This window comes from Sinohyriopsis cumingii, chromosome 18 (genome assembly GCF_028554795.1).
Source record: "Sinohyriopsis cumingii isolate HCF-2022 chromosome 18, ASM2855479v2, whole genome shotgun sequence".
In the NCBI taxonomy this organism is placed as follows: Eukaryota; Metazoa; Mollusca; class Bivalvia; order Unionida; family Unionidae; genus Sinohyriopsis; species Sinohyriopsis cumingii.
The window spans coordinates 77,655,684-77,667,698 of record NC_142978.1 but is presented as its reverse complement, the minus strand read 5'-3'; the positions used below and the strand labels follow the sequence as shown (position 1 = coordinate 77,667,698).

At 34.0% G+C, this 12,015-nt stretch overlaps 1 non-coding gene across 1 annotated transcript; it reads right to left on the bottom strand.

The window, feature by feature from the left end:
* Window positions 1–5,781: 5,781 nt before the first annotated feature.
* Window positions 5,782–5,897, bottom strand: LOC149777080 (U5 spliceosomal RNA). Its single transcript, XR_016416353.1, has one exon. It is a non-coding gene; the product is annotated as a U5 spliceosomal RNA (small nuclear RNA).
* Between the last annotated feature and the right edge of the window lie 6,118 nt (window positions 5,898–12,015).

The following is a 12,015-nucleotide window of genomic DNA, read 5'->3' as shown; positions in this document are numbered from 1 at the left end:
TACTAATTTGGAAAAAAATAACAGGTGTTTTATTCATATAGGAAATCAAAATTTACTTGAAGAAAAAAAATTCCATTTTAGATTAATGCAACGTGTGGATGTTTCAGATGTTTGGGATATCATCTGTCTTCTCCGAGGAGAGCAATGTAGACCTTAAACCTGGCATATGTACTAGCAAACTAGGGTATGTTATACCAAGCTTAGACCATTAACTGTCTTTATTGCGTTTGGTACAATTCCAATAGGTGGTCCACACATGGTTAAGTAAAGATTCAGACATGTTTAGGCTGCCGTTAATGAAATTGAGTCGCAATTATTACTTCCGGATCAGTACCCACAAAAGTAGTCCCAGTCTATATTTAGAGCATTGTTTCCTCTCTCGTTTCGGTAGTGGTACGCAGCTTAGATTTCGGCTTTTGAGGTATAGATTTCAGGAAAATTAAATTGAAAACTCTTTGTAAAATGAGCATCAATGAGTTTCTCTTCCTACTGCTAAAACTGCTTCTCTGTTAGATCCAACTCGCGAAAAAGGCGCATAACATATTCCCATGTTGTTGTTGTGGGAATAACGCCATTTTTCAGCACGTGATAGGCTATACATGGCGGCCAGTATAAATAGTGGCATAAGAAACTGGAGAAAACCTCGGGAAGAGCCACCGACTCACGAGAGGCTAATGGCAACCTTTCTCATATACACACATAGACCGACCCCGAGACCCGAACCACGTGGATCGAGATGAGATGGCAGTGATTGGTAAAGTCGAGCGCTTTAGAACACTCGGCCATCCGGGTTCCCGTTTAATTCCATGTAGTTTAAAATTAGCATTTAAAACCTTAATACTTACGTGTAAATTCTTCATTTCTTTTAAGATATGTCACCTGCTGTGATACATCGCCAGCATTGAAAATTATTTTCTGTCGGAAACGTGTCATGCCGTTTTCATAGATTTGTATGTTTTGAGTTTAAATGAATGCAGCCGGTGTTACTATCCATCAAAAATAATAGTAATACAAAGTTTATGTAAGTAACAACTCAGATTTCGTTAGAGATTTTCAATCACAAATACATAAAAGTAGCTAGAAATACGAGGCCTCCAAAGTTGCATATTAAAACTTGCTGGTACTCTGTGACATGTGAATGGTTTTAAGATTGTTCTTTTTGAATTATTTTTAGGCAGCCATAGTCAAAAAAATTTCCTTAATGTTATTTCGTCTGTTTTGCTTTAATTTGGTTTCGTTAGATGCCTCAAGGAGCAAATCTGAGCAGCTTTGATCATTAATGAAATTGTAAAGCCGATGTAATAAGCCTTTCCCAAAGAATTTATTAATTTCTTAGAATTAGTTCGAAGATGAAATATACCATGGCACATGCTCATAGGTAGAGAAAAAAATAATGAACAGATCACAACAAACAAACAAAAAACCCCAACCATGTTGCCACTTGCACATGGACGTAAGCTTATGGTGCTTTAGGTTCGTTGATATTAGACACACACACACACACACACACACACTGTTTACTCATATTCAGCGTGATGTTGTGAGTTTGACGCCATTTTCCAACAATAACAAGAAAAAAACAACTTGCATCTTTCAAATGCAATTAATATTACAGTACCTTCGGTTCTTTGATTTTCAGTCAAAACACACACACACACACACACACACTCGTGCATGTATATACACAGGGCGTTTTTACTGCAGACGAGTTTCAAATATACACTTAACAGATCTTAATTTCCAAAACTTTGATACATCTAGTCCACAATCGTTAGATCACGCCTCTTTTTATTAGCGGATTGATTATTCAGATTGGTTTTACTGGGTTTAATGCCATTTTGCAGCACATGATTGGTATATATATGAACGCTAAATTGATACACTTTGGATGACCATATGCAAATATAATACTTGTACATACATTTGCATACATATTCCACGCAAACTAGACCAGCAAGTAGATCATCGCTTCTTTTGTTTTTTTCTGACACTACCGGTAATGTCAGGGGAGAAAAAAGAAGAAAAGGCGGAGATCTACTTGTTGGTCTAAAAAGCAAACGTGCATCTACATACATGTATTTGAATAAGATCACATCAAATGCTAAATTCATAAACATAAGATAATGTTACTTACTTCCAAACACACATGCATACCATATACATGTGAGATAAAGAGGACAAAATAGAAGGTATGATGCGAGAAAGTGACGTGATAACTAACATACTTCTGGTCCAGTAATATTCAGGGAACATAATATTCCTGATAAACTCCATTTGTCAATAAATCGAACAAGGTCAGATCCATAAGGACATAGAACACAATTAATTTTACTCTATGTTCTCTACATTTGTTTCTCAATACTTCTTAAATCCCTAAAAAATGCATAAATATAACTCTTCTGTCACCACCAAAATGAGAGGAAGAAATATTCTAAAAATAGACTTGAACTACATCTATTGGTACTGAACTGGATGTACTAATTGTGACCTGATTCCTGACAGGCCCAATTTGTTATGGCCAATTTTAGTCAAACTTTTATATTTGCATGCCACACCTATTTCAATTTTATACATGAAGTCTTTTTGAATTTTATTACAAACAAGACACGTGACACCTTTCAGAAAGTGTGTAGTGCTGGTGTTCCACAGGGTGCAAGTTTTGGTCCAAGTGCTCTTGAGAAACCAAAACTTAATTTGCTATATCTTCCTTAATTATAAGAATTTTTCAATGCAATGAAAACCTGAATGTACAAGGCCTCTCTGAGAATATGTTTACAATTTGAAATTATTGATAAAGGAAATTTAAATAAACATTTAAATTTTAAAAACTACATTTTATTGAAAATATAAATTTTCCTACAAGTTTTAAAATTCAGTTTGACAAATTTTAGACAGCAAAGTTGACTAATACATGGTATTTAAAACAAATGGTAGCTTAAGTCTGTACAAGTGATATCATTTTTCCCAGGGTTAGTGAAGCAACACAGCTCATAGTGATTTTGGCAGCAAACCGCAATATGCCTGTCCAGATGCATATAGGTGTAGACACTAAAGAAACAGTGACAGGTGCTATGTTCCACATATTGTGTCAGGTACGTAGGCAGTTGTTTGTATAAGTAATAGCGCACTCAGATTTAAAGTTCGGATGGGACCACTACCATGTTGTATAGCAAAAATGCATTCCATTTCAATGTCAATAACTACAAAAGGTGACAATGGGATAGGAAAATACAGTTTCTAGGGAGGCTCTACCTTACTGAAAAATGGTGTTATTCTCTCTCATGAAGACCTAAGCCATGTCTTTGTGGTGCTATATATCAGTGTGGTGATATGAACTAATCATGGTCACTTATGACAGTACACTTCACATGTCCTTATGAAACCTTGCTATCACCACCGGACTACTGGAGAGCTTCCAAACTGATCCAACTCTAACATTTTGTTCCAGATACAATGTTAGACCTGAAAAGATATAACATGTCTCACTTGATTCTAGAAAACAGTAAGATGTAGGTAAATGAATTTAAAATGTGTTCGATATGGTGATTTCAAAATAACATTAAGGTTGCAAGCATGGGAAAAATATTAAACATGACAGACTGACACTCAAAAAGGTGAAGCGATGACCATGTATTAAAGTGATAAATTCATCCTAAAAATATATGGGGTTTCTAGAAGCATATTTAGCCATTTACAGGTTAAATAGCAAATCAGGTAGACTATGTATCATACAGTTTAAGGCAATGTTGGGGCGGTGAGGTTTGATCATTGGTGCAAACATTAGTACATACCAGTATACAGGAAGGTCAATCGACAATGTAATAAATTAAAATATATGACTATAAGCGATCTTATTCATGAGGGAAATAACAATTTTGGATATTGCAGATGAATACAGCAAAATGTGGCCACACAGATCAACTATAGATACCAATAAATCCTATATCGTCAACTAAATGTGAAATTCTGATCCCCAAAACGTGAAAACCAGGATGGACATTTACATATGTGGGACATATACAATGTACTTGTTAAGATCAAATGTGCAAACAAAATTCAAATGATCTGTTTCAACATTTATCATTAAGAGTGTTGGTTACCAATTATTAAACTCAATGATTCAATGGAATCAGATATCAGCTGATGCTACAATATTGCACACTGTCATAGTACTAAATTGAAATATGTTATCATACATAGGCCTACTCATGATGAAAATAACATTTTGGGATATTTTCAGCGCACACAGCCAGAAATGGGCCTTACAGATTCACTATATGTACAATGTCAGCCTATATGATGTACTGAATGTGAACGTTTGATCCCAAACATTCTAAAATATATGAATATTTGTTCATGTGGGATATGTAGCTATCGCAAAATCAGTTGTACAAAGTTAAATTCAAATAATCTGTTTGAATATTTCTTATGCAATCTTTAGAGTGTCAGTTAACAAATATTATTAGTAATTAATAATGCATAAAGCAAGATGGATCATCAGCATTCCCATAACATCATATAGGCCACAATGCTGCACTACACCAATCAATATCGTAACCAAACTGAACAATACAATGGAATGCATTTTGTGTTCAGCTTATATTATTTTGCTGTTTTCTTACATCCAAGGGTAATATACATGGGGAAAGTATATTTTATCCCTTTGAACTGTATTTCATTCTGGGACAGTTTAAAATGATTTAGTAGAGAACTTGACTAGGTTCTAGTATAAAGTTTTCATCTCTGTCCTCTCACTAAATACCCTATAACTATGTTTGTAAAAAATTACTGAAGGCCATACAAGCAGATATGTGTTACTCAGGAAGTGACCCCATGATAAACACATAAATTAACTGCTTGGACCCCTAATAAATACTTTGAATGACCAATACAAATTGGAATTTTGTCTTCGTGTATTTTAAATGATGGTCTCATTTTGACTTACAAAGATATTTTCTCTGACAAAATTTGACAAATATCCAACATTGGAACTTATATATGGTGTAGGAATATTTACATGCTGATATCATTTAATATCATTTCAACAAATATTATATATTTTGGAGTAAATGTTTTAATTTTTTATACTTCTTTTTAAATTTCATTTAAATTTTTCAAAATAAAACTTAACTTTTTATTTCTAATTTCATTCTACTGTTTTTCAAAGTCAATATACATAACATATTGAAATTTCATGTGTCGTTCATTAATAATAAAGATTTAATACCAGTTTAATCTTTACTCAAATACTGCACTGACAGGACATAGCACAATTAATTTTGTTATATGTTCTCTACATTTGGTTCTCGAGACTGACATTTCCACTGTGTGACAATCAGTACAAATCATATGTTAATCTAAAAATACCTTCACGGTGAAGTTCTTGCCAAAGGTTTTTTTGAGAGGCTGGACTGTCAACAGAGCAGTATGTAAACAGAACACATATTTCACTTCCGGATCATCACCATGGCCTTATTACTGACTATGCACTATCGCCGAAATACACATGGAAAACCACACCTGAGCTCATATTCTCAAGAATAAACAATGACCTTTAAATCCCTATCAAAATCGCATAAATATAACTCTTCTATCACCATGACAATGAGAGAGGAATAAATGTTCTAACAATAGACTAGAACTACCTTTGTGAGTACCGAACTGGAAGTACTGAGACCTGATTATATAATCATCGGTTACTATCTTCCATTTGGATCTGGTTAGAAGAAAAGAGAACAAAATGCTAAATTTGAACTTGAGGTTTACTTTAATTGAATTGGTACCTCACCAAAGTGAGGCTTCAAAGAATGGTCTATAGACTCATTAAATGTTCCTCTCCACGGTAATCTTTAGTAAAAGGCGAAAGATTAATACGATGTGAAGAGAAACCAGAGTAATCATTATACTTTCACGCTTTATTTTGAAGAGAAATAGTTTGAACTTTCCAAATGCTTTTGTAAAGACGATAGTGGAATGGTTATGTCTACAAAGATCCAAAAGGGTCATAGTTTTCAATATACAGTGTCATTTTGCTATTGGCTATTTTGAATTTCAGTGAAACCCATTTATTTTCTTTATACTGGTAGAAAGGATACTAATTAATATTTCTATATTTCTTGTCGTGGAAAAGGCAGGGGGAGTTAATTTGACAGTAAAAGGGATGTAATCCACATTCGTTAGATGTTCGAGTTATCGAGATGGATTATAACTACCTATTTATACATCAGGAAAAGATTACTAATTTGGAAAAAAATAACAGGTGTTTTATTCATATAGGAAATCAAAATTTGCTTGAAGAAAAAAAATTCCATTTTAGATTAATGCAACGTGTGGATGTTTCAGATGTTTGGGATATCATCTGTCTTCTCCGAGGAGAGCAATGTAGACCTTAAACCTGGCATATGTACTAGCAAACTAGGGTATGTTATACCAAGCTTAGACCATTAACTGTCTTTATTGCGTTTGGTACAATTCCAATAGGTGGTCCACACATGGTTAAGTAAAGATTCAGACATGTTTAGGCTGCCGTTAATGAAATTGAGTCGCAATTATTACTTCCGGATCAGTACCCACAAAAGTAGTCCCAGTCTATATTTAGAGCATTGTTTCCTCTCTCGTTTCGGTAGTGGTACGCAGCTTAGATTTCGGCTTTTGAGGTATAGATTTCAGGAAAATTAAATTGAAAACTCTTTGTAAAATGAGCATCAATGAGTTTCTCTTCCTACTGCTAAAACTGCTTCTCTGTTAGATCCAACTCGCGAAAAAGGCGCATAACATATTCCCATGTTGTTGTTGTGGGAATAACGCCATTTTTCAGCACGTGATAGGCTATACATGGCGGCCAGTATAAATAGTGGCATAAGAAACTGGAGAAAACCTCGGGAAGAGCCACCGACTCACGAGAGGCTAATGGCAACCTTTCTCATATACACACATAGACCGACCCCGAGACCCGAACCACGTGGATCGAGATGAGATGGCAGTGATTGGTAAAGTCGAGCGCTTTAGAACACTCGGCCATCCGGGTTCCCGTTTAATTCCATGTAGTTTAAAATTAGCATTTAAAACCTTAATACTTACGTGTAAATTCTTCATTTCTTTTAAGATATGTCACCTGCTGTGATACATCGCCAGCATTGAAAATTATTTTCTGTCGGAAACGTGTCATGCCGTTTTCATAGATTTGTATGTTTTGAGTTTAAATGAATGCAGCCGGTGTTACTATCCATCAAAAATAATAGTAATACAAAGTTTATGTAAGTAACAACTCAGATTTCGTTAGAGATTTTCAATCACAAATACATAAAAGTAGCTAGAAATACGAGGCCTCCAAAGTTGCATATTAAAACTTGCTGGTACTCTGTGACATGTGAATGGTTTTAAGATTGTTCTTTTTGAATTATTTTTAGGCAGCCATAGTCAAAAAAATTTCCTTAATGTTATTTCGTCTGTTTTGCTTTAATTTGGTTTCGTTAGATGCCTCAAGGAGCAAATCTGAGCAGCTTTGATCATTAATGAAATTGTAAAGCCGATGTAATAAGCCTTTCCCAAAGAATTTATTAATTTCTTAGAATTAGTTCGAAGATGAAATATACCATGGCACATGCTCATAGGTAGAGAAAAAAATAATGAACAGATCACAACAAACAAACAAAAAACCCCAACCATGTTGCCACTTGCACATGGACGTAAGCTTATGGTGCTTTAGGTTCGTTGATATTAGACACACACACACACACACACACTGTTTACTCATATTCAGCGTGATGTTGTGAGTTTGACGCCATTTTCCAACAATAACAAGAAAAAAACAACTTGCATCTTTCAAATGCAATTAATATTACAGTACCTTCGGTTCTTTGATTTTCAGTCAAAACACACACACACACACACACACACACTCGTGCATGTATATACACAGGGCGTTTTTACTGCAGACGAGTTTCAAATATACACTTAACAGATCTTAATTTCCAAAACTTTGATACATCTAGTCCACAATCGTTAGATCACGCCTCTTTTTATTAGCGGATTGATTATTCAGATTGGTTTTACTGGGTTTAATGCCATTTTGCAGCACATGATTGGTATATATATGAACGCTAAATTGATACACTTTGGATGACCATATGCAAATATAATACTTGTACATACATTTGCATACATATTCCACGCAAACTAGACCAGCAAGTAGATCATCGCTTCTTTTGTTTTTTTTCTGACACTACCGGTAATGTCAGGGGAGAAAAAAGAAGAAAAGGCGGAGATCTACTTGTTGGTCTAAAAAGCAAACGTGCATCTACATACATGTATTTGAATAAGATCACATCAAATGCTAAATTCATAAACATAAGATAATGTTACTTACTTCCAAACACACATGCATACCATATACATGTGAGATAAAGAGGACAAAATAGAAGGTATGATGCGAGAAAGTGACGTGATAACTAACATACTTCTGGTCCAGTAATATTCAGGGAACATAATATTCCTGATAAACTCCATTTGTCAATAAATCGAACAAGGTCAGATCCATAAGGACATAGAACACAATTAATTTTACTCTATGTTCTCTACATTTGTTTCTCAATACTTCTTAAATCCCTAAAAAATGCATAAATATAACTCTTCTGTCACCACCAAAATGAGAGGAAGAAATATTCTAAAAATAGACTTGAACTACATCTATTGGTACTGAACTGGATGTACTAATTGTGACCTGATTCCTGACAGGCCCAATTTGTTATGGCCAATTTTAGTCAAACTTTTATATTTGCATGCCACACCTATTTCAATTTTATACATGAAGTCTTTTTGAATTTTATTACAAACAAGACACGTGACACCTTTCAGAAAGTGTGTAGTGCTGGTGTTCCACAGGGTGCAAGTTTTGGTCCAAGTGCTCTTGAGAAACCAAAACTTAATTTGCTATATCTTCCTTAATTATAAGAATTTTTCAATGCAATGAAAACCTGAATGTACAAGGCCTCTCTGAGAATATGTTTACAATTTGAAATTATTGATAAAGGAAATTTAAATAAACATTTAAATTTTAAAAACTACATTTTATTGAAAATATAAATTTTCCTACAAGTTTTAAAATTCAGTTTGACAAATTTTAGACAGCAAAGTTGACTAATACATGGTATTTAAAACAAATGGTAGCTTAAGTCTGTACAAGTGATATCATTTTTCCCAGGGTTAGTGAAGCAACACAGCTCATAGTGATTTTGGCAGCAAACCGCAATATGCCTGTCCAGATGCATATAGGTGTAGACACTAAAGAAACAGTGACAGGTGCTATGTTCCACATATTGTGTCAGGTACGTAGGCAGTTGTTTGTATAAGTAATAGCGCACTCAGATTTAAAGTTCGGATGGGACCACTACCATGTTGTATAGCAAAAATGCATTCCATTTCAATGTCAATAACTACAAAAGGTGACAATGGGATAGGAAAATACAGTTTCTAGGGAGGCTCTACCTTACTGAAAAATGGTGTTATTCTCTCTCATGAAGACCTAAGCCATGTCTTTGTGGTGCTATATATCAGTGTGGTGATATGAACTAATCATGGTCACTTATGACAGTACACTTCACATGTCCTTATGAAACCTTGCTATCACCACCGGACTACTGGAGAGCTTCCAAACTGATCCAACTCTAACATTTTGTTCCAGATACAATGTTAGACCTGAAAAGATATAACATGTCTCACTTGATTCTAGAAAACAGTAAGATGTAGGTAAATGAATTTAAAATGTGTTCGATATGGTGATTTCAAAATAACATTAAGGTTGCAAGCATGGGAAAAATATTAAACATGACAGACTGACACTCAAAAAGGTGAAGCGATGACCATGTATTAAAGTGATAAATTCATCCTAAAAATATATGGGGTTTCTAGAAGCATATTTAGCCATTTACAGGTTAAATAGCAAATCAGGTAGACTATGTATCATACAGTTTAAGGCAATGTTGGGGCGGTGAGGTTTGATCATTGGTGCAAACATTAGTACATACCAGTATACAGGAAGGTCAATCGACAATGTAATAAATTAAAATATATGACTATAAGCGATCTTATTCATGAGGGAAATAACAATTTTGGATATTGCAGATGAATACAGCAAAATGTGGCCACACAGATCAACTATAGATACCAATAAATCCTATATCGTCAACTAAATGTGAAATTCTGATCCCCAAAACGTGAAAACCAGGATGGACATTTACATATGTGGGACATATACAATGTACTTGTTAAGATCAAATGTGCAAACAAAATTCAAATGATCTGTTTCAACATTTATCATTAAGAGTGTTGGTTACCAATTATTAAACTCAATGATTCAATGGAATCAGATATCAGCTGATGCTACAATACTGCACACTGTCATAGTACTAAATTGAAATATGTTATCATACATAGGCCTACTCATGATGAAAATAACATTTTGGGATATTTTCAGCGCACACAGCCAGAAATGGGCCTTACAGATTCACTATATGTACAATGTCAGCCTATATGATGTACTGAATGTGAACGTTTGATCCCAAACATTCTAAAATATATGAATATTTGTTCATGTGGGATATGTAGCTATCGCAAAATCAGTTGTACAAAGTTAAATTCAAATAATCTGTTTGAATATTTCTTATGCAATCTTTAGAGTGTCAGTTAACAAATATTATTAGTAATTAATAATGCATAAAGCAAGATGGATCATCAGCATTCCCATAACATCATATAGGCCACAATGCTGCACTACACCAATCAATATCGTAACCAAACTGAACAATACAATGGAATGCATTTTGTGTTCAGCTTATATTATTTTGCTGTTTTCTTACATCCAAGGGTAATATACATGGGGAAAGTATATTTTATCCCTTTGAACTGTATTTCATTCTGGGACAGTTTAAAATGATTTAGTAGAGAACTTGACTAGGTTCTAGTATAAAGTTTTCATCTCTGTCCTCTCACTAAATACCCTATAACTATGTTTGTAAAAAATTACTGAAGGCCATACAAGCAGATATGTGTTACTCAGGAAGTGACCCCATGATAAACACATAAATTAACTGCTTGGACCCCTAATAAATACTTTGAATGACCAATACAAATTGGAATTTTGTCTTCGTGTATTTTAAATGATGGTCTCATTTTGACTTACAAAGATATTTTCTCTGACAAAATTTGACAAATATCCAACATTGGAACTTATATATGGTGTAGGAATATTTACATGCTGATATCATTTAATATCATTTCAACAAATATTATATATTTTGGAGTAAATGTTTTAATTTTTTATACTTCTTTTTAAATTTCATTTAAATTTTTCAAAATAAAACTTAACTTTTTATTTCTAATTTCATTCTACTGTTTTTCAAAGTCAATATACATAACATATTGAAATTTCATGTGTCGTTCATTAATAATAAAGATTTAATACCAGTTTAATCTTTACTCAAATACTGCACTGACAGGACATAGCACAATTAATTTTGTTATATGTTCTCTACATTTGGTTCTCGAGACTGACATTTCCACTGTGTGACAATCAGTACAAATCATATGTTAATCTAAAAATACCTTCACGGTGAAGTTCTTGCCAAAGGTTTTTTTGAGAGGCTGGACTGTCAACAGAGCAGTATGTAAACAGAACACATATTTCACTTCCGGATCATCACCATGGCCTTATTACTGACTATGCACTATCGCCGAAATACACATGGAAAACCACACCTGAGCTCATATTCTCAAGAATAAACAATGACCTTTAAATCCCTATCAAAATCGCATAAATATAACTCTTCTATCACCATGACAATGAGAGAGGAATAAATGTTCTAACAATAGACTAGAACTACCTTTGTGAGTACCGAACTGGAAGTACTGAGACCTGATTATATAATCATCGGTTACTATCTTCCATTTGGATCTGGTTAGAAGAAAAGAGAACAAAATGCTAAATTTGAACTAGAGGTTTACTTTAATTGAATTGGT